Raw genomic sequence first — 21,929 nt, forward strand, 5'->3', positions numbered from 1 at the left:
TTGCATATGTATATCTGGGTTTTAAGCACAGGAGGAGAAGGATATTTTTGCCCCCTAAAACCAATTTTACTGCATTAGGAATAATATTTTCTTCATTGACAATGTGTGCTCTACAGAAATGAAAAAATTGTGTTTGTACAAAATCAAGTCATGAATATTTATGTTAACTGTATTTACAATTGACAAACATTCAAAATAATGCAAATGTTCTTCAATGGATTAAAAGGAAACTATGGTACATCCCTATAGGAGAAAGCTATTCAATAATAAAAAGAAATAATCTACACTCAACAACTCAGATGAATGTCAAAGGTATCATGCTGGGTGAATTCAGTCATTCACAAAAGGATACACACCATACAATCCTGTTTATATGGAACTCTCAAAAAGGTAGAGTTCTGGTTACAGATAATATGTCTGTAAGTGCCAGGAAGTGAGGTAAAGGATACATCTAAAAAAGGCACAAAGGATTGCTTAAGGGATTAAACTTTTCTATTTCTTTATTGTGTTGGGAGTTCTGTGAAAGATAAAAAGTTAAAGGGTACAGGAAATAAAACAAATAAAACCTAAGATAATATGTTGCTAACAGACCTACTCAGTAAGAAATATTAATGGAAATTCTAGAAGCAAAAGTAATGTACATTTGGAAATTTGGATGTAAAAAAATAAAGATCATTGAAAATGGGATAAATAATGGTAAAATATAATTTACATTTTCACTTATTTTAAATTGTGGTAGAAGATACTTGACTTTCAAAAGGAAATAAAGTAGCAGTGTGTTTATGTATATAGCATAAATAAAAGTAAAACATGAAAACAATTATAAAGGGTGAGGGCTTGGTGATATACTCTTCTAAGATCCTTACAATGGATGTGAAGCAGTATGTTATTTGAAGGTAGATGCAGATCATTTAACATGTACATTATGAACTTTTGGAAAATGCCAAAAGTGTTTCAAGAGGTATAAGTAAATCAATAGAAGAAATAAATTCTCAAATAATCCAAGAGTAGTCAGAAAAATAAGAAAAGTTAAGAACCAATGAAACAACCGGAAAACAGTCAGAAAGAGAAAAAAAAAACTAATCCAGTTATATCTGATTTATATGGTCAAATTATTTAAAAGATTTAGAATGTCAAATTGAATACAAAGTAAAACCCAGCTATTGTTATCTACTTTTTAAAAAATCCACTGTACCATCACAAATCAATAAATAATTTAAAATTAAAAAGAAAAAAATTACCATTCAAAAGCTAACAAAAAAAAGGTGAAATATCTATACTATTACACACTACATAAAGAAGTTTTGGTCATAGATGTACCAAACATATAGTGATGACATCATAAGATATTATGCAGCTAGAAAACTTCCCTTGTCTAAAGACATAGTAGCCATAGTAACATTGTAGCCCAATTCAGTATTCATATATTTGTGGTGATGCTAATGTAAACAAATTTACTTGCTGCTTGTTGTATAAAACCATAGTAATACAATTATGTACAGTTCATAATATTTGATGATGATAATGAACAATTATGTTAGTGGTTTATGAATGTACTATGCTATGCTTTTTACAGTGTCTACACCTAACAGATATTCAAACTACAGTCATCCCTCAATGTCTATAGGAAATTGGTTTCAGGACCCCTGTGGCTGCTCAAGTCTCCTATATAAAATAGTGTAGTATTTGCAGATAATCTATGCATATCTTCCTGTATGTTTTAAATTATCTCTAGATTTACTTAGAATACTTAATACAATGCAAATGCTGTGTGAATAGTTGTTATACTACTGGGGAATAATGACAAGAAAGAATCTCTGTACATGCTCAGTACACAGTTTTTCAAAACATGTTCAATTGCATCTGCAGATAGAGCACCAACAGGAACATAAGGGAAAACTGTAAATTTGAAATGAGAATTAGACAAATCTATGATTGGAATCTCAATTGATGGTACAATAAAGCAGAAAATCAGTGGGACTTAACAGTACTTGATATAATGTAGACCACGATGAATGAATCCAACCACATCTCAAATGTATAACATTGCTATACTACATGATGTAGGAAAAAGAGGAATTGACCTAGTTATCTTTGGGAAGTAGTAATTTTGGCTAGATATCATGAGGCTAAAGACAAAGGAAAAAAGAACACAAGCTCAGCTTCTGATTGCTAATGTGTTGATCACAGAAGTACAGATTCGTCACTTTGAAACCACATATACAATAGGTGTTGAAATAATGTATAATTAGACAAAGCCAGGTTTTCTTTTCTCTTCCACAGAAAGATGTTACAAATAAGCAAAGGGTGACTCTAGAATGAATCCATGATGCTGAACTGGAGTTGAGTAGATCAATATGAACTTATATATTTTTAAATGTACATACAGATATTTATATACAGAAAAAGTATGAGAATGCATTCTTTATATATCCATGTACATATATAGGAGGTGTGTGAATATTTATTTTTCTGGGGTAAGGAGACAGATTAAGTTTACCCAATCCCTAATTTTAATACAGACTGGGCTTCTTGCAGAGACAGAAAATTCCAGAGGTGGAAGAGTATGACTATAACATAACCCTAGAGAATCTTTTGACAACAGAATGTAATAAAATACTTTAAAAAGCAGAAAAAATAGCAAGGAGCATGTCTTTAAGTTGAAGGGGCCACTCTGAAAGAGATCCTGGTGATCTGAGTTGGAATCATTTGAAAAAAAATAAGTTTTAAATAATAACCCAAAGAATAAAATAAATATCCGTAAGTACACAGTGGCATAAATACTTAACTGAATAAATAAAGAAATGAAGGTAAAAGGGCAACTCTTTTGTGCAGAAGAATTCCAATGAATAACCATGGAAGGATGAGAAAAACGGAAGATTGTGACTAGAACAGCACAGTGATCTTAGCTGCACACAGGACCCACTGATAATTCTAAATTTAGTAGATGAAATGGTAACAATACAGGATATTTACATACCTTCAACATCTCTCCCTTGACATATTTATTAATTACTATGCTGGTTTAAATATTCATCTACAATTTCTTTTATAGCTCTGCTTTCAGAAGGTGAACCTTAACGTCCCAAATTCAGGTAGGGCTTGGAGTTGGTGCATCACATCTAATAGTCATGAAAAGGAAAACGAGTCCCTTTACAGTTGAGAAATTTGGCAGATGTGACCTTCATCCAGGGTCAATGTCAACAGTCACATTGACATTGAGTGCCCTTAAGAATGATGTGACACAAAAGGGACATTACCTGTGGGATGTTCTTCCCCAAATATACAGCCTCAGTCTAAGCACAAGAAAATATCAGACAAACATAAATCAGAGAACATTTGACAAATTCTCTGGCCATCATTTTTTCAAAAGTATCAAGGTCCTCAAGACAAGGAGTAACTAAGGAATTATCATAGTTGAGACTTGGGGTACATCACAACTAAACACAATTTACAATCCTCAAAAAACAGCAACACCAATATCAGCACAGATTAGTGGAAAAACTGAGATCTAAATGATGTCCACAGTTTAGTTGTTGGTACTGTTCTGTGTTTTCTTAGTTTTGAAAATTGAGTCATGGTTATGGGAGATATCAGCGCTGGGAGAAGCTGGAACACGGTTTGCAGAAATGGATGTGACAACTCCTTTGCAAGATAATATGATAAACATGGGCCAAATTTGTACATTTTTGTTGTAGTTTACATTTTCAACGAAAGAATGTTATTTTTTATTTGTTCTAATTAGTTATACATGACAGTAGAATGCACTTTGGCATCATACATAAATGAAGTATAACTTTTCATTTTTTCTGGTTGTACATGATGTAGAATCATACCAGGCTATAGTCATATGTGCACATAAGGTATTACTGTCCAATTCATTCTACTATCCTTCCTATCCCTATACTCCTCCCCTCCATTCATTCCCTCTGCCTAATCCAAATCAACTCTTTTCTTCCCTAGCCACCCCCCAAATTTTTGTGAATTATCATCCATGTACCAAAGAAAACATTCGGCCTTCGGTTTGGGGGATTGGCTTATTTCGCCTAGTGATATTCTCCAGCTCCAACCTTTTACCTGCAAATGCCATCATTTCATTCTTCTTTAAGGCTGAGTAATATTTCATTTTGTATCTATACACATTTTCTTTATCCATTCATCTGTCAAAGGCCACCTAGGTTGGTTCCATAGTTTAGCTATTCTGAGTTGAGCTGCTATAAACATTGATGTGTCTGTGTCACTGTAGTATGCTGATTTTAAGTCCTTTTGGGTGTAAATAGAGAAGTAGGAGAGCTGGTTCAAATGGTGGTTTCATTCCAAGTTTTCTGAGGAATTTCCATACTGCTTTTCATAATGATTGCACTAATTTGCAGTCCCACCAGCAATGTATGAGTGTACCTTTTCCCCCACATCCTCACCAACATTTATTGTTGCTTGTATTACTGATAATTGCAGTTCTGACTGGAGTGAGATGACATCTTAAGAGTAATTTTGATTTGCATTTCTCTAATTGCTAGAGATGTTGAACATACACTTGTCAAGAATTATGTTCTATAAATCTGAAATTATTTCAAAACAAATTAGAGAAAAAATATTATGAAGCCTAATATCCTATTTTGGAAATAAAGATCCCTTGGGTTAATGGTCTGTTTGTCATTGTGTTTTGAATTATCACCAAATTTAGTCAATACTAATGGTTTTGATGTTTTAAGAATACAGAAATTCTCTCCTCCCTGTGAATTCCTCTTTAGCAACATTCAAGCTGGGGTAGATTGAATTTGTTATACCTTTTACCCAGCTGGATATAGTTTGGTTTCTGTAAATGGAATCATAAGTCTCACCAGTTTAAAAATAAAAAGCCAGTCTTGCACCCATTTGTTACATTTTTCATTCCATTTTACTATCTCACAAAACAGAATTAACTTTTTCTCCTAAATCTTCCAATAGCCATCCTCTATGTAATCCATCACACACATGAAATACATGAGATAAAAATTTCACTCAAACAATTTTGTTTTACATTATTGCAAGGCCCACATAATTTGTAGTTTAAACTATTTATATATATACATATATATATATACATGCATATATAAGTATATGCTACATACACAAATATATTAAAACTATATGTTTAATTATGTGCATGCTTTTTGTCTTACTTAGGTTTAATCCCAAAATTAACATTTCTAAAACATCTGGACAAATTCAGCAACAACTCTATGTCATCATTTCTGAGTCTGGCAAGATCCCAAAACCAGGTATTGATGGTTGTATAAAATAGCTCTACCCAAAGTCCATTGCAAAGAACAGTTTTCTCTCAAGAAGTCCCCAGATCAAATTAATATGCTAAGCATGCATTCTATATTCTTTTCTTGGAAGATGTCAAAGCATATTAAAGTCTGTGAAAAATCTAATAGGAAAGGCAATTCTTTAATATAGAGATGCCCAAAATATTTCCCCATGTAATTCCTATTAATTGTGGATTCTCCTTGGGAAACACTGTAAACAGAATACACCATTAGGAGAATGCTACTGTTCTAGGCGGACTCATGGTACTTCACAGCCAGTTCAGGCAACAAGTGAGATTTCTGAGCTTGCAGCCACCTAGCCAGACAGTTGGGATGATTAGATAAATGATGAAGCAAGAATGAGCAGGGGAGGGAAGGAAGGATGGAAAGAAATAAGAAATGAGAAAGGGAATGAGGAAAGAAAGGAAATGAAGAAAGAATGAACAAACGGAATAAAGAAAGAAAATTTCCACACAATAAAAAACAATCTAAAACCCAGAAGAAATAAAGCAAACCAATTTAATTTACAAGGGAACTATAGTCCTGATATTAAAATATGACAGGGAATTGCAAACAGTAAACTGTAGTTCAATGACTATAGATTTGGAAAACCTCAGTTGTGATTTAATAGAAGTTGATGGCTTACTAACATCTTTCAATCTTGACCAAATAAGGTTATTCTTTTAAACACAAAATGGGTTAAATATTGGGAACTTTATTTCAACAAAACACCAAATCAATTGTTCAATTCAGAGAAGCAAAGCAAAATAAAATTGATATCAATAGAAACAAAAAAAAACTGTCTTAAATTACAAAACTTTCTAATATGTGGTATGGTATGTACCAAGAGCCAATACTGAAACTGGAAGTTAACAGTAAAACAACAAACTTCTTTCTGTAAACATCAGGAATCAAATAAATATTATTACTGTCATTTCTGGTATTCTTACGTATCATCAAATTACTCATGAATTAATTATAAAAGATAATGACAATCTTATCAAGATTTGTGTGTGTAGAATCACACAGTGCTGGGAACCAGGACCTCATGCATGCTAAGCAAGCACTCCATCACTCAGTTATGACCTCAATAATTTCTCTCTCTCTTTCTCTCTCTCTCTCTCTATCTCTATCTCTATCTCTATCTCTATCTCTATCTCTATCTCTCGTGTGTGTATGTGTGTGTGATGCTGGGGATTGAACCCAGGGCCTTGTGCCTGCAAGGTAAGCACTCTTCCAGCTGAGCTATATTCCTAGCCTAAAAATTATTTCTTAGATGCCCAAAGTCTGAGAATCCTGGCTTTAAAGACTGGATTTGTGGGGACTAGTTCTATCTATAACTTTTGTCAAGGGTAAATGAGAGAAAAAACAAATAGACAATTCATAAGAAAAATAGTAACTAGTGAACCTTAAAAGCAAGCAATGAATGTTCCATCTCTACCAATAATCAAAGAAATGTGCAGTAAGGCAACCAGAATTTTTTTAATTTATGAAATTGGTAAAATATAAATCAGATAAATACCTGATTCTGGGAAGAGTAAAGAAAATGTTTGCTCCTATATAATGAAGGTGGCAATGAAAATAAGAACAGAACACTTCAGGGAATAAAAATGGCAATATACATTAGAAGCACAAATAGTATTTTAGTTCTTGACAGGATTAAAGAAATTGTCCATTATAAGAGACAAAAACTATTATATTAAGTAGGTTCCTATGTAAATAGTATTCATAGTAGAGAAAGATAGAAAACAATATACTGTTTTGATAATAGTGGAATGGTTGAGTAAGTTACAGTTGATCGACTAAATTGAGTGTTATATGCAACTATTAAAATCGTATTTTCAAAAAACATGTAGGGTCATTTATATACATTAAATTTTAACTGGAAAAAAGAACAACAGGTGCAAAATGGAATGAACATCATGATTATAAACAAGCTATTTCCACATGAAACCTACCGCGACACTGGGCATGAAACAATTAACCAATGAGATGCCCTTGGGCTACAGCTTCTGGAGGGTTAGAGCGGTGGAATGCCAAGATCAACAGTGCTCTGCACAATGGGAGTCTGTTTGGTCAATCTCTCTCTTCCCACTGTGGCTGTTGTAAAGCACCGCTTTCATTGTCAAAGCTGCAGCAGAATGCTGGTGATGCCATAGGCAATCCCGAGGTGGCACTCTCACTTTAAGAAGAAAGACATCTGCAGTTACCTCCTGCCATTAACTAGAAAGCCCAGGAAGCTGGTTATAGTGCAAACTCTAGGGCTGGGTGGAAGAAAGAAGAGAGGGAGAAAAGAAGGAAAGAAGGAAGGAGAGAGAGGCAAGTTGACCGTCAAGCAAAGATTAATAATAAAGATTCAAAGAAAACACTGATAGTTCAAATAAAAGTGCAATACTAACATGAAGCCTAAAGGGGATCTCTATCATCAAGAGGAGGGTGCCACAATTTCCTTAATGACAATAAGACTGGAATATGAGTACAGAACTCATAGGTAGAAATAATTAGAAAGGCATTTTTGGAGGTTAAGTTTTCTGGAGTGAAAGGATAGGATTTGCTGTTTTGATGGGAGGGTCTTCAAATTATATAGGTGAGATGAACTCTTGTCTGAGTGCATGCATGTGCACATGAGTCTTCATTTGAAGCAGTAGAACACTACAGATCAGGCTGGGGTTTTGATAAGAGTGAGGTTTTGCTTGAGCAGATGGGGAATGAGAGCCACTGTGTTAGGGCATGAATGCACATGCAATTTGAGATTTTAGTTGCAAGTTGGTAAAATACAGACATATTAATTTCAAAAGTTTGTAATGTAATCATTGCAATAAATATAGCTCTTGTTCCAGTTTCCTAGTACTTCATAATAAATATCCCAAAAGAGGGAGACTCAAATCAGGAACATTTATTGTGCACACAATTTTTAAGCAAGGTTTGATAAAGGCTGGCTCCTATCAGCATCACCTGAGTGGCTACAAGGCGGAGGACTGTAAACATCTGAAAGCCTGTCTATTGGTGTGCTGATAGTTGGTGAGGGCTGCAGCTCTTTCTTCTCTGCATGGTATCTCCACATACACTAGTTTGGGCTTTCTCCAGGAGCAGTGTCTGATTTGCCCAGAAGGTGAGTGTCCCAGAGAAGGAGAAAGAGAGAGCACCTGGTAGAAGTTACATTATGTTTTTTGACCCAGCCTGGGAAGTCACAGAGTCACTATTAATTCTACTAAGCAGACAGTTATAAAAGTACACTTACTTCAAGGAAATGGGACATGAACTTGTCTCGTAATGGAGGAATGTCAGTGTCACACTGTAAGAAGAATGTGTGGGACCAGATAAACACTGCTGCTTCCATCTTTGGAGAGTACCATCTGGCACAGTCAATTCTCTGGTCGTAATAATCCTACTTCTCCCATATCCAAACACATTCATTTCCCTCCCCCAAGAACCTCAAATCTCATCTCAAAAAGGCATCATTTTAAAATGCACATTTGTAGGATACAAATTATGTCCAATGGCCAATGAGTCTTCTCAAGTGAAATTCTTCCAGGACCACTTTTCAAGTATGCTTTTGGAAATGTGAAGGCTTGTTACGTGCACAAGTTATGTGCACCCTGCATGTCCAACATTCCATGGTAGAACAGGCCTTGGTGAACTAGGGGCTTCCCGCTGAAAGAATTAAAAATGGAAGGCATATGGTAATTACTGGTTCATAGCAGTACAGAAATTCAGCTGGACAATGACACTGGTTACAGGATGAGATTCAGTCTTCCTGTCTGGAAATGATTATTCATGGTCCTTATTTTCACACAGTGACCTCTTGGTTTTGCCTTCTGATTCATCCTTTTATCTATAAGAGATGGCTGGCATCTGTTGCTGTGTAGCTTCCTCAGACTGCTTTCTGATAACAGTAGTTTGGAGATGGAAAGTTCCGTTTTCATTTTGTATTATCTTTATCTCATCCAGTCCAAACTGATGTAATTTTTTTAACTTTGTAAATTTCTTATAAATCATTTATAATCAACTCTTATAGACAAAGAACCAAATCTATGGATCCATTCAAGAAAAGCTTTTCTCCATTTTAAACTTTCTGTAAAAGTCAGCTTTGTGACACAGCTCTTACTAGGTTTCCCCTTGGCTGAAAAGGCTCTGGAAGGAATGCTTTTTATCTGAAACCTTACTAAGTCATCTTGTCATCCACCCAGAATTTATCATTGCTCTTTATTCCTTTCTTAATTTTGGATCTGGGTATATGAGAATGAGAAACTTATTCCAGTAAGTCCAGGCCCCTTTATATACTTAATAATCATTTCTTGAGGTTGTCTCTCTCCCTCTTTTATTTTATAATAAGCAGGCAAATGAAACCAAAGAACATTCAACATTTACCTGGAAATCTCTAGCTAGAACATTCAGTTCATTAGGTACATTTTCCACTTTCCATGTCATGACAATGTGGTGCTAACCTTCCCTAAATGACATAAAGGATCCCCTTTCCTTTCATTTTAAAGAGGATTTTTTTTCACTAAAATTTCTTCATTAAATTTTTATCTATAGCCTACAAAAGGGCTATTAGACTTTCTCTAGGTCCTTCTAACTGCCTTATGCTGGTCACAAAGCCACTACCACAATTTTAGATTTTGCTTAGGGATACAACCAATATCCAGTTACCAATGTCTGTGCCAATCAGCTAGTGCTGCATAACAAATACCTCAAAACTTAAAGACCTAAAATAACAATATTAAATCGGGTCAGGAATCGCAATCTGTACAGGGCTTAACAAAAGCTGTCTTTACTTAATGGCACCTAGGTGGCTCAAAATCTGGGAGCTGAGTTCTACTACTGGTTCATACAGTCATATGTCTGGCATTTACTATTATTGCTGGCAGGGGGCTTTCTCTAGGTGGTTTCTCATAGCATGGGGACTGGCTTCCCATTGTCTGACAGATGCTGTTTTGCCTTTCATGACCTGTACTTGATTGTCATACATTGTAACTTCTGCTAATAATCTTGGTTGTGGCAGTTACAAAGGTCTATTTAGGTTTCCAAGAAAGGAACACAGACTAATCTTGCCAGTGCAAGAGTATTAATCTCTTATTATAAAGAAGTGTTTGGGATGAGAAATATACCAGTGTGGTCATATTTGGGAAATACAAGATAGGACCACTGCAGATATTCCACAACTTACCAAGATTTAAGACGGTCTCACTTAAAACTTTTCCACTTCATTGATGGTACAAAATCAAATCCGTACAAATGTTCTGTTTTTCATTTCAGTACAATATTCAATCATTTGCATGAGATATTTAATATTTGATAAAATAGTCTTTGCATTAGATGATTTTGCCCCGACCATAAGCTAACGGGTGTCCTGAGCATATTTAAGGTAGACTAAGCTAAGCAATGATGTTTGGTAGATTATGGTTCTTAAAATAAATTTTCAACTTAGAGTTTTTCAACTTTTTATTAATTTTTTTTATTTATATATGACAGTGGAATGCAATACCATCCTTATTACACATATAGAGCACAATTTTTCATATCTCTGGTTGTATACAAAGTATTTTCACACCAATTTGTTTCTTCACACTTGTACTTTGGATAATAATGTCCATCACATTCCACCATCATTTCTAACCCCATGCCTCCTCCCTTCCCCTCCCACCCCTATGCCCTAGCGAGACAAGCACACTACCAACTGAGCTATATCTCCAGTGAGTTTTTCAATTTATGATGGGTTTTTCAGGACATGACTCCATCATAAATGAAGGAGCATGTCTATGGCGTATAGGCTTAGTCATTCCAAATACATCATTAAAATTTCTTTATAGAATGTGTAATTTTTACAATTCCTAAACCAAAAAAGCCTAAGTAGAGTCAGATGCTAGTTTGGTCAAAATGTTTTTTGAATGTTTAATCAGGCTTAACTGTGTGACCTTGTTGCATATTAGAAACACAAATAAAGTTTGGATAAAGCTTTCAAAAAATTTTCATGTTATCCAGGTGCAGAATTATTCTCTCTTTTCTGTCAACTACCCTGAAACAATAGAGAATCTCTCCCACCTTCAACAGCCATAATGGATTTATATTTAAACATAAATAAGACTTATCCTGATTGTGTCAGGATTGGTTGCCGGTCCAAGTCGGGCAGAACAAATTATGAGTTGAGTCGTATCTATATTAGCAATAAAGAGAGAAATTGAATACACTCCAATATCAAAGTCCATGGATTAGATAAACTAGCCAATTTTCTAACTGATATTTGTTGATTCATTATTTTCTTTGATCTCATGAGATAGCAGATTATAATTCTAAAGATTCTCATTTATGATTAAAATAGTTAAAAGTGTTTTAATGTTATTTGAAACAAAATCATCTTTCTATATGTGTATTTGTGTATATTACACATGTAACACTATTATTGCAAAATAATTTTGTATATGCATGCACATACAGATGTGTGTACATATATAAACACACACCTAGGTGTGTTAACAAGTTAAGAAATAAAGTGCAATTAAAGCAGACCATGAAAACCTTATTACAGCCAGAAAGAAAAAAGTGCATGCATACTGGACTTTATTACTAAAAGACTGTGGATTTAGAAAATTAACTTACTTCTTGCCAAAGTAAATGATCTTCCTATTACTTTGGATATAAAATTAGACCTAGAAATGCTTTAAGTAGTTTCATATTCTAATTTCTACTGAATAGCCAAAGGTTGAATTCTGCATTTTCCTCGATAACTCCATTTACACCTAGGGAAGTTTTCTGTGTCTTTTCTTGGTCACATTTCAAAATCACATTCCTACTTAAACAAACACCATCCCCCAAAGCACCACACCGCTTGCTCTGATTTTTCTCCATGGTGATGAGCAATTGGTAAGTTCACTGTACATTTTTGAGGCTCATCTCTTACAGGGAATGACAATACTGCAGCCAATGTAATTTGCCTCGATATTTGGTATAATTATGTAATAGCAAAGAGAGCATGCACTTTGGAATTAGATCAAGGTTACAAAGTGAACCAGCTTTGTGACCTCAGCCAAGGTCTGTAAATTTTGAAAGTTTCATTTATACTCTGAATATATCAGTGTCAATATAATGAGGTTGGTGTGTGTGGATTAAATACAATGAATGTGAAGTAATCGAGATAATACCTTTTACAGCATTATCATTCACTAAAAGTTAAGTTTTATTCTCCCTTTTCTTCCTCTCTTTCCCCCCACCCTGGTCGTAGATACATAAATATGATTTGATTTTTCACTGTGGGAAATACAATGTGATTTTTTTGGTTTCGCCTCCTCAAGGGTAATAGAAGGAGATACATTTGTAAATAAATAATATAAATCTAGGAAATTATGTGATGTAGAAATGAGTAAAACACTTATGAACTCAGGGGTGGAATAGATTTTAATTACTCGGAATATTACCCAAGGTGTTCATTTAAATTAGAGCTTACAGAATGCATAGATCTTTCTCTAGTGAATAATGAGGCCAATGAGAGTGAACTTTCTGCCTGAAGAATTTGTCTTCATCTCAATTCCTAATCCCGGTCCAAGTCAGATTTAATCAAGCCCACTGCATTGCTCTCTACTTCATTATTAAAAAAAAAAATGGCTGAGCAAACTTCTCTTTGATTAAAAAAGAAAACAAAGGAAAGGGGGTCTAATAGTAGTTAACTCTCTTCTTACTTTAGCATACAGTTCAGAAGTAAAGCACATTTAATTTATACAAGCTGCTATTTTTACTCCAGGAAGACAGATTGTCAAAGCATCTTTCTATTTGTAGGGCACCTAAAAGGTTTTGTTTATAAAAATCAATAAGTCCAAAGCTCTTTTATTTTTTTTTAAGTCCATCTATTTCTTCTTCACCTATATCATGAAGGAAACCATGTATCTTCCAAGCAAGCAGTTGGATTTTGTCAATTCTTTGTGGTCCATTATCAGCCAGCCAAAATTTAAGGTCACTCATTTTAGTGTTTGTTTCCTAGCAGAGGTCCCTCATTCTGAGGAAGGTCCTTAAAATGGGTAAATGGGCATGGACTATCTGGGGCTGTGTGAAATGCAATTCATCACTATGCCCAAGGCTCCCCATCTAGTCTTGCTTTGTTTCTGATCATTTGGCTTTGTCAGAAGGGGAATAGAGTTCCTCACCCTCTCTGCTCCTTCTCTGAAAGAGCTACAGGGGTTCAGAGTATTAGACTTCAGAGGTAAGGCTGGTCAGACTCTTGGGATTATTTGCTATCAAGCAGCTGTTGTTAGTCAGCTTTTTGTCACTGAGACCAAAATACCTGAGCAGAACAACTTATTGGAGGTATAGCTTATTTTGAGCTCATTGCTTCAGAGGTTCAATCAATAATCAGCCAACTCCACTGGTCTGGGATGGAGGTAGGACAGGGCATCGTGGCACAAAGGCAGGGCAGAGGAAAGCTGCTCACTTCATGGTTGCCAGGAAACAAAGAAAGAGAGCCCAAGCCAGAGACAAAATATAAACCCCAAAGTCATGCCCCCAGTGACCTAATTCCTCTAGCCACTTTCCACCTGCTTACAGCTATCACCTCATAAGTCCATTCAAAACATTAATCCATCAAGTTGATTAACCCCCTTATTAGGTTACAGGTCTCATAATCAAATCATTTTACCTCTGAACATTCCTACATTAACAGAGGAGCTCTTGCAGGATATCTTATATTGAAATCATAACAGCAGCCAATCTCTGTAAGAATTTTGTACCCAAGTCACTTTCCTAAACCTCAGGGTACTAAGAGATGACCACAATTGATTTTCTAACTCAAAACACTAATATACATTTTATAAGCATTTATTTAATATTTCTCCAGGTTTTTTGTTTTACTCCATGCATCATCTTTTTATGTTATTATTTTGTTGGTTACCTTTATTAATGTCTTCCTTCTGTATTTTTTAATCACTGACTTGTCCTATTCTAACTTTTTAAACCCAAAGCTCTGTTGACTTACTTACTTTTTATTTTCTTCTTTTTTGATGCTCAGGATTGAAGCCAGGGTCTTGCCTATGCTGGGCAATACACTCCACTTCTACGCTATATCCCAGCCCTAAAAATTTCTTATTTTTCTCATATCTTATTTTAAAGCCACATATCAGTCAATGTCCATTGCTGTGTTAATCAAAATTCTCCAAAGAAACAGAACTAACAGAAGATTGACCCCACATACCCACATACATAGGAATAATTTATCGTGAGCATTGGCTCACATGGAGGCTGAGAAGTCCCTGTATCTGCTGTCTGCAGGCTAGAGGCTCAGGAAGGTCAAGGGTATGGTTCCAAGACTGACAGTGTACATTCCAACCCAAGTCTGAAAACCTGAGAAAAAGGAGCACTGAGGGGAGACTGATGTTCCACATCAAGCATCAGACAGAAACTAAATTCAAACTCCTACCGTTTTGTTCTATTCAGGCCTTCCATGAATGAGACGATGCCCACTCACATGGGAAGTAACATCTGCTTTATTCAGTCCACCAATTCAAATACTAATCTCCAGAAACATTATCACAGACACACCCAGAAATGTTTACCCAGATATCTGGGCATAACACGGCCCCAGCAGGTTGATGAAAAAAAATCAACCATCACTACTGTTTTTATCATTTTTGCCACAAATCTTAGGAGTAATTTACATATAATGTTTTCTCTAAGTTAGTAGTTCTTTCTAAACATGTTCAATTCATATTTATCTTACTTTTCATATTTTGCTCCTATTTTGTTAATTCTTAATTGTGTTATGTTTTGTTTAATGAAAATAGATAACCTGACATACACTTTTTGTAACTCGTTGGAATTTCTTGGGGTCTTAATTCATAATCAATATTTTGGAATGTCTCATGATATTTAAAAAGTACAGTTTTGTGAAATTCAAAGTAATACATATCTATTTGCACAAATAAATTTATCTTGTTAATCAAATTCACAAAACAGTATGGTTTCTATTGAATTCAAACTCTATTTGTTCAAACATTTTCTTATTCAATATGCCTACACTTATTTTGGTCTATTTAACTGTTCTGTCATTTCTAAGTGAGGTATAATCAACTTTCTCACTACCTTAGTAGTTTTTTTCAATTTGTCCTCTATGACTAATCATTTTTCCTTTACATATTTGAAGCAATGTTGCTGGCTGCATAAATATTATTGACTATAAGATTTTCATGGCTGATTATTCCTTTCATCAATATGAAAAATTTTGGTTTTTTTTTTTGTCTTGAAGCTTTTTTATCTTGAATTTATATGCTCCTGTTTTTGTTTTGTTTGCTCATTAAAAATTCTATTTTTAGTAGATGAAATTTGTAGCAGATATTAATATGTGTATTTAATATTATATTTAACAAATGAAATTTTACTAGCATTAATCCGTATTTATGGACCCTCCTCCCATCAACTCTTTTAATTCCTTACCTAACATGACAATTTGCCTTATATTTTCTATACTGGATACAAGGTTTTCCACTGATTGAAAACAGTTTCTGTGTATAATGATACAATTATTTCCTGAGGGTATTATTGTATTTGAGTGTTATCTGACTGATGGGGGCCCTTCATGAGTCTATGCAGATATTTGAGAGAGAGCAAGGATACATCATTTTCTTCTATAAAAATTTGGCAGACTCCTCATTTTAACACAAGCACCCACACTGGCTGCAACTGCCCTGAGATATGCCACTTTGTGACATGAATTGCTGTGCAGGTATTGTTTTAGTCAGCCTATTTTTTGTTGCTGTGAGAAAAACCCTGACAAGACCAATTTTAGAAAAGAAAAGTTTATTTGGGGCTCACAGTTTCAGAGGTCTCATTCTATAGATGGCCAATTTCACTGCTGTGGGCCCAAAGTGAGGCAGACCATTGTGGTGAAAGGCCGAAGAAAAGCAGCTCAGGACATAACAATTAGGAAGCAGAGAGAGAGCTTTTCTCACCGTGGACAAAATATGAGCCCCAAAGGCACACCTTCTGTGATCCATCTCTCCCAGACACACCCTGCCTACCTACAGTTACCAGCCAGTTAGTCCCTATCATTAGATTAATGCATTGATTAGGTTAAAGCTCTCATAACCCAATTGTTTCACCTCTAAACTCTCTCATTTTGTCTAGCACATGAGCATTCGGAGAACACCATATCTGAGCCATAAAAGGTAGCATGACACATCCTAGCTGGATGTGCTGATAACACTTCCTAGGGACCCTGGACCTCTGTCTGCTGTTGAGAGCCACAGCCGAAGGGGCCCCAGCAAACTTTCAGACTGCCAGCTGATGATTGGCTCACAGCGGCCCCAGCAATATCTAGCTGATTGGCTCCTCTTCGGTGATGCTCATTGAGCTGTTTCCCTGCCCTTTCAGACCACAGAGCTGCTCATTGGGGGACTTTTTTGGCTCTGCCCACGTGACCCAGCCAATCGGCCTCAAGAGCAGGAGGATTGTGGGAGGTGGAGAGGCTTGTGTTTGAGGGAGAGGCTTGTGGGAAGCCAGTGGTGGCAGTTGGGCTCTGAAGGTTTTCCTGAGGAGCTTTTTTGTTTGGCTTGTGTGGTTCTAAAAATAAAGTTCACTTCTTTTGACAAGTGGCTCCTGAATCCTGCCCAGCCAGACAGCGGCAGTCTGCTTCCTAGACCTTTTATTTTCAGGCTTGGAGAACCTCTGAAAACACTTCCATATTTTAACAGTCTTCCTCTGGGCTTGTATTTCCCTGTGTTTTTTATAGACACACAAAAGTACTTATTTTGTGTTTCAGCTCATCCTGCCATCTTGAAATAGAAAAGTCCCTATGTGGCTAGAGAATTATACATTTTTACTGGATCATCATATTTATAATGTTAAACTTCATAATCCTTTATAAATCTTCTAATTTGTGCTTCTACCCTACCTTGTCATTTCTAATGCTTTGTATTGTTTCACTTTCTCTTTTTGTCTGAAGTTGAGCTTATTAGGATTTTATTTATTATTCCAGGGGAAAAGTGTTTTATTAATTGCCTGTCTACTTATTTATTTGTTTTCTATTCCTCCAATTTCAGTTATTAATCTTAGTGAATTCCCTCTTTTTGGTTCTTGTACTATTTAATTTTTCTATATTTTATAATCAAATTCACAATATATTTTTCTATTTGCTTCTTTTAGAAATTTTCTATAGTTTTATATTTCACTGTCATGTACAAATCAGCATGTGGTTTGTTCTTTTCAGATAACTTTAATTTCCATTCTGCTATTCATTTTGCTTTGAAGATTATATAAGTATCTTAATTATCATAATATTAAGTTTTTGTTTATTTAGTTTGACATTTTATTTTTAAAGATTGTGAACAATGAAGGAAGCTAATAATGCCTTGACTTTTTGAAAATTTAAATGTTATTTAATTTGTAAATAAAAATCATATGTCTATTTATACCTTGAAAGAAGTAAAATTATTTTGTGTAAACCTATCAAATCAAATAATTTTACTTGATAATTCAAATTCTCTTTCATCTATGCATCTTCATTACTTATTTACTTTGTCAATTCTGAAATAACTTTAGCAATGTTTTCCATTATAATTTCATATTACCAAATTCTATTTCTTGCAGGTTTTATTTTTACTTTAGTTGGCTCCGTTTTGTTTTTGCATAATGAAACATATTTAAATAATTCTTTGCCTATAATATCTATCCTTTTCCTATATCATGCATTTGGGTTAACATTTAGCCCTGGATTTGACATTCAGCAGTTTTAATTTTATTTCATTTGCTTGATTTATCTTTGTTAGATTATTTATTTCAAATTTTTCTTTGGTAGTTTTTATTGACATATTACATGAAAGTATCAAAAAATTGTGTATGTGCATTTCTGTTTAGTATTCTGAAAATCAATACCATGAGAGAAGATTTCAATCCATTCATATTTATTTTGTTGACTAAATATTTGATTTTATTCCTTCTATCCTGATTTGTATTTTCTGCTTATTAACTATTTATTGTTGCCATTCCTTGCTGTTTTTCTTATCCTTAATTTTGCTGAGACAATTTTTCTTCAGCATTCCCCATTAAATTTTGAAATTCTAGTATATTTTTAATCACTTAAAACATTACCCTCTCAACCATTAAAATTATGAACTTGAGTCAAGTACTTCTCAACCATAACATTAATTTGTCTTATTTTATCAACATATCAATATTAAATATTATTCATTCCTAACAAAAAATTGAGAACCCATTTCTACTTTCCCACATCAAAAAAAATGAAGCCAAAGAAATGAAAACACTAAATATATAGTTTTTGACCATGAAACAAGCTTTTCCTAAAATTATTTGGAATGCTTTTTTTTTTCAGGTTATTCTAGGTTTACCCTAATATTTTCTGTCTCCTTTCTTATTTTCCTTTACTTAAATTTTAGAATTCAAATTTCAGTTTGTCTTTATCTGTCCATTTCTGTCCATATTTTAAATATATATATATATATATCTTTATAATTTTATGTATATAAATAAGTGCATGGATATGTATTTTATGTATATAAATAAGTGCATGGATATGTAAGACTCTTTGTTCACCATATTTTCTAGTCATTTAATTATTCAATTTGTTTTAGTTAAATTATCATTTATTGCCATATGTCCTTATATTTTTCTGCATATAAAAAATTATAATCTGTGTAAATCTTTGAAGGAAATGGACACACAAGCACACACCTTTAGATACCTCCTACTCCAACAGATGAGTGATATTTTGCCTGAGTATAAGATTTGTGTCTCACATTTTTTTCTCTGATGAGTCTGTACATGTTGTAAATCATTTCAGACATCTGAGACTATCTGATTTTATTTTCTTTGTAGAATATCTGTTCATTTTGCCTTAAAACTTGTATTAGATAATTTCTTCTAATTAATTTTGTTCACTTATACAAATCCATCTGTTCCAAGTATTTTTTAATAATTCTGATTATTTCTACATCGGTTTCTTTAGTTTCTCCTTGATAACTCTTTCATTTTTTTTTATCATGAACTGTATTTCTTTGGGCATTGAACAATATCCAGTTGATCTTTCAAACTGGAAAATTAATATGTTTTCCTACAAAAACAATTCTTTTTATTTATCAGTTTGTATTCTAAATTTTTGTAAATGACACACTTCACACCTTGCCTATGTTAGGCTCTTCCCGGGGTAGATGGTGAAACCTGAGAAATATGGAAATATACTTGTCATTTTTGTAATATATCCCTCTTCTTTTCTTTTGTTAGTCATCACATATTTTAAAAAGTCAAAAATCACTCCTTTCCGGATCCCCTCAATGACTCCATGGAATGAATTCTTACTTTATTTGCCTATATAACTTTGTATGTACTTATGCCAAAGAGGTGTGCTTCTTTTTTTGTAGATTCAGGTTACATAAACAGATTTTGATTACTAAATCATTTGACAATTTCTGGTTCCTTGTCTCTCTCTTGAGTATATACTAGAATCAATCCTATTGCACAAATAAATATTTATGTGGCACTATGTTAAAAAATGTTTTGCAAAATCATGTTACTGAAAATATGGTTACTATAACTTCACGTTTGTGCACTATTGACTAACATTTGGATAAGTTAAATTAAAGCCTCTTTTCTTGTACAAGCTACAGACACAGAGAATTATTTATTCCTTTTATCTTCACTCTAATATTAACTTCAATATACAGGATTTGTTGATTTAATCCAATTAAAACTTTGAATTTTCTATTTTGAGTGACTAATTAGCCAGTTTAATCAATCACAGAAACTATATATGAGCAAGAGGGAATCCTTCCAGAAAGGCAAGGAGTACAAATGCTACAAAGAAGTTATGCAATTCTTTTTCAAACATTTCTTTCTCAGGGCTTTTCTACTTTGTACCCCATCCTACGTTCCTCAGTCTCATGGGTCTTCTGACATTATTTGCACGGACCACCAGGACATATTTTCTGTAGTCACAGAGGCTGGTCAGAGGGAGAACAAAATACACATAAGCATTTTCATATCCTTCACTATATTTAGACCTCTCAGGATATTGTTTGCTAATCAAAGTCTGGCTTTGCTTGAAGATCTGAATCACAATGGGTAGAAATGGAGCCAAGAAAGATTTTGCAAAATGTATTTCAAAAACTAGAGGAAGAAGAAGAGTGGTTCTCTACAGCCCCTGAAAGAAAGGTACTAAAGACCAGACTGTGTATAAGCCTCATTCTCCATATAAAGATGTGACAAAGATAGGGTAATAGTGAGGTTGGTGGTCTGAGCAGCATGGGGAACAATCATCTCTCGCTCTACAAGATTATTATAGGCAAAATGGCATCCATACCCTCAGAAGATGTTCACATGCTCACTACCAGAATCTGTGAACATATTAGGCTATGTGGTGAATAATAATTAAGGTTATGGTTGGAATTAAGGTTGCCAATCAGCTGTCCTCAAATGGGGCAATTACCATGGATTGTCCAGATGGTATCAATATAAACACCAATGTGTCCTTATAAGTGAAACTGGGAGGAGAGAAAGAGATTAAGGTGAAGATGTAACAATGGAAGCAGAAGCCAGAGTATTCAGCATGAGAAAGACTCAATCTGCCATGGTTGACTTTGAATGTAGGAAAGGGTACATGAGTCATGAATTATGGGCAAACTTTAGAATGTTGAAAGGCAAGGAAACAAATTCTCCCCTAGAGCTTTCAGAAAGGAATATATCCCTGCTGACACTTGGATTTTGGTGAGACCAGTTTTAGGTTCCTGACCTCAAAAACTATATTTGTGTTGTTGAAATCATCAAGTTCATGATAAATTTGTTACAGCTGCTATAGGAAACTAACATAAGGGTGGAATCACTTAGCTGATGTCCACCAGGCTAAAAAGGTGAGAACCTCTTTCTCCTTTAATTCTTAATTCTCCAGTCACTATTTTTTTCATCTCTTACTTCCCTCTGTTCTTTTCTCACACTTTCCTCAAACCTCTGCTTTGGAGGGATCCTTATAGCCTTCTCTCTCTCCTGTCTCCACTCTTTCCCATTTTCTACTTCTTCTTGGACTCTTCCTCTGTTCTTTTATCATATTTTTTTGTTCATCTTCCATATTTTCTATTTGTTGGACTCTTCCCCTTCTCCCTTATCCCATTTTTTGCTCATCATCCAAATTTTCTATTTCGCACATACTTCTTCTTTGGCGGCGGGGAGTGGAAGTCAGAGGTAGGAAGAAGGCAGTGCATGGATGTCTGAGTTTGACTGTTTTACAGATTTCTCTCAGAAAGAATGTTCACTCAGTTCCCATACTTGCCTTGAGACACACAACTGCCCAGGAAAGATCTATAGTACAATGGAAATACATTCACCCAGCCAGAAGAAAAAGAAAAAAAAAAGGATGAATTCAGCTGCAATTTTCTCTCATCTGCCAGTTCTTCATCTTACTGGAAAGTGTGGTTCTATTGTGGAATTTCTCAGAGTGGAATTTTGAAATGTAAGGATTTCCACCAAAGGGATATGTCTGTTCAGAATAACTGAATACATGATTGAAATTCTGCAAGTTCTCTTTAACTTACAAAAAGTGAATGAGGTATGAAAATTCTACAAGAAGCTACACAATACAGAGAAACCAAAATGTACTAAACTGGATGTCAATGATTAGGAAGTTGCGCCAAGTTTAAACTTTAATTGTTAAAT

The sequence above is a fragment of the Marmota marmota genome, unplaced genomic scaffold, assembly GCF_001458135.2.
Source record: "Marmota marmota marmota unplaced genomic scaffold, marMar, whole genome shotgun sequence".
Classification (NCBI taxonomy): Eukaryota; Metazoa; Chordata; class Mammalia; order Rodentia; family Sciuridae; genus Marmota; species Marmota marmota.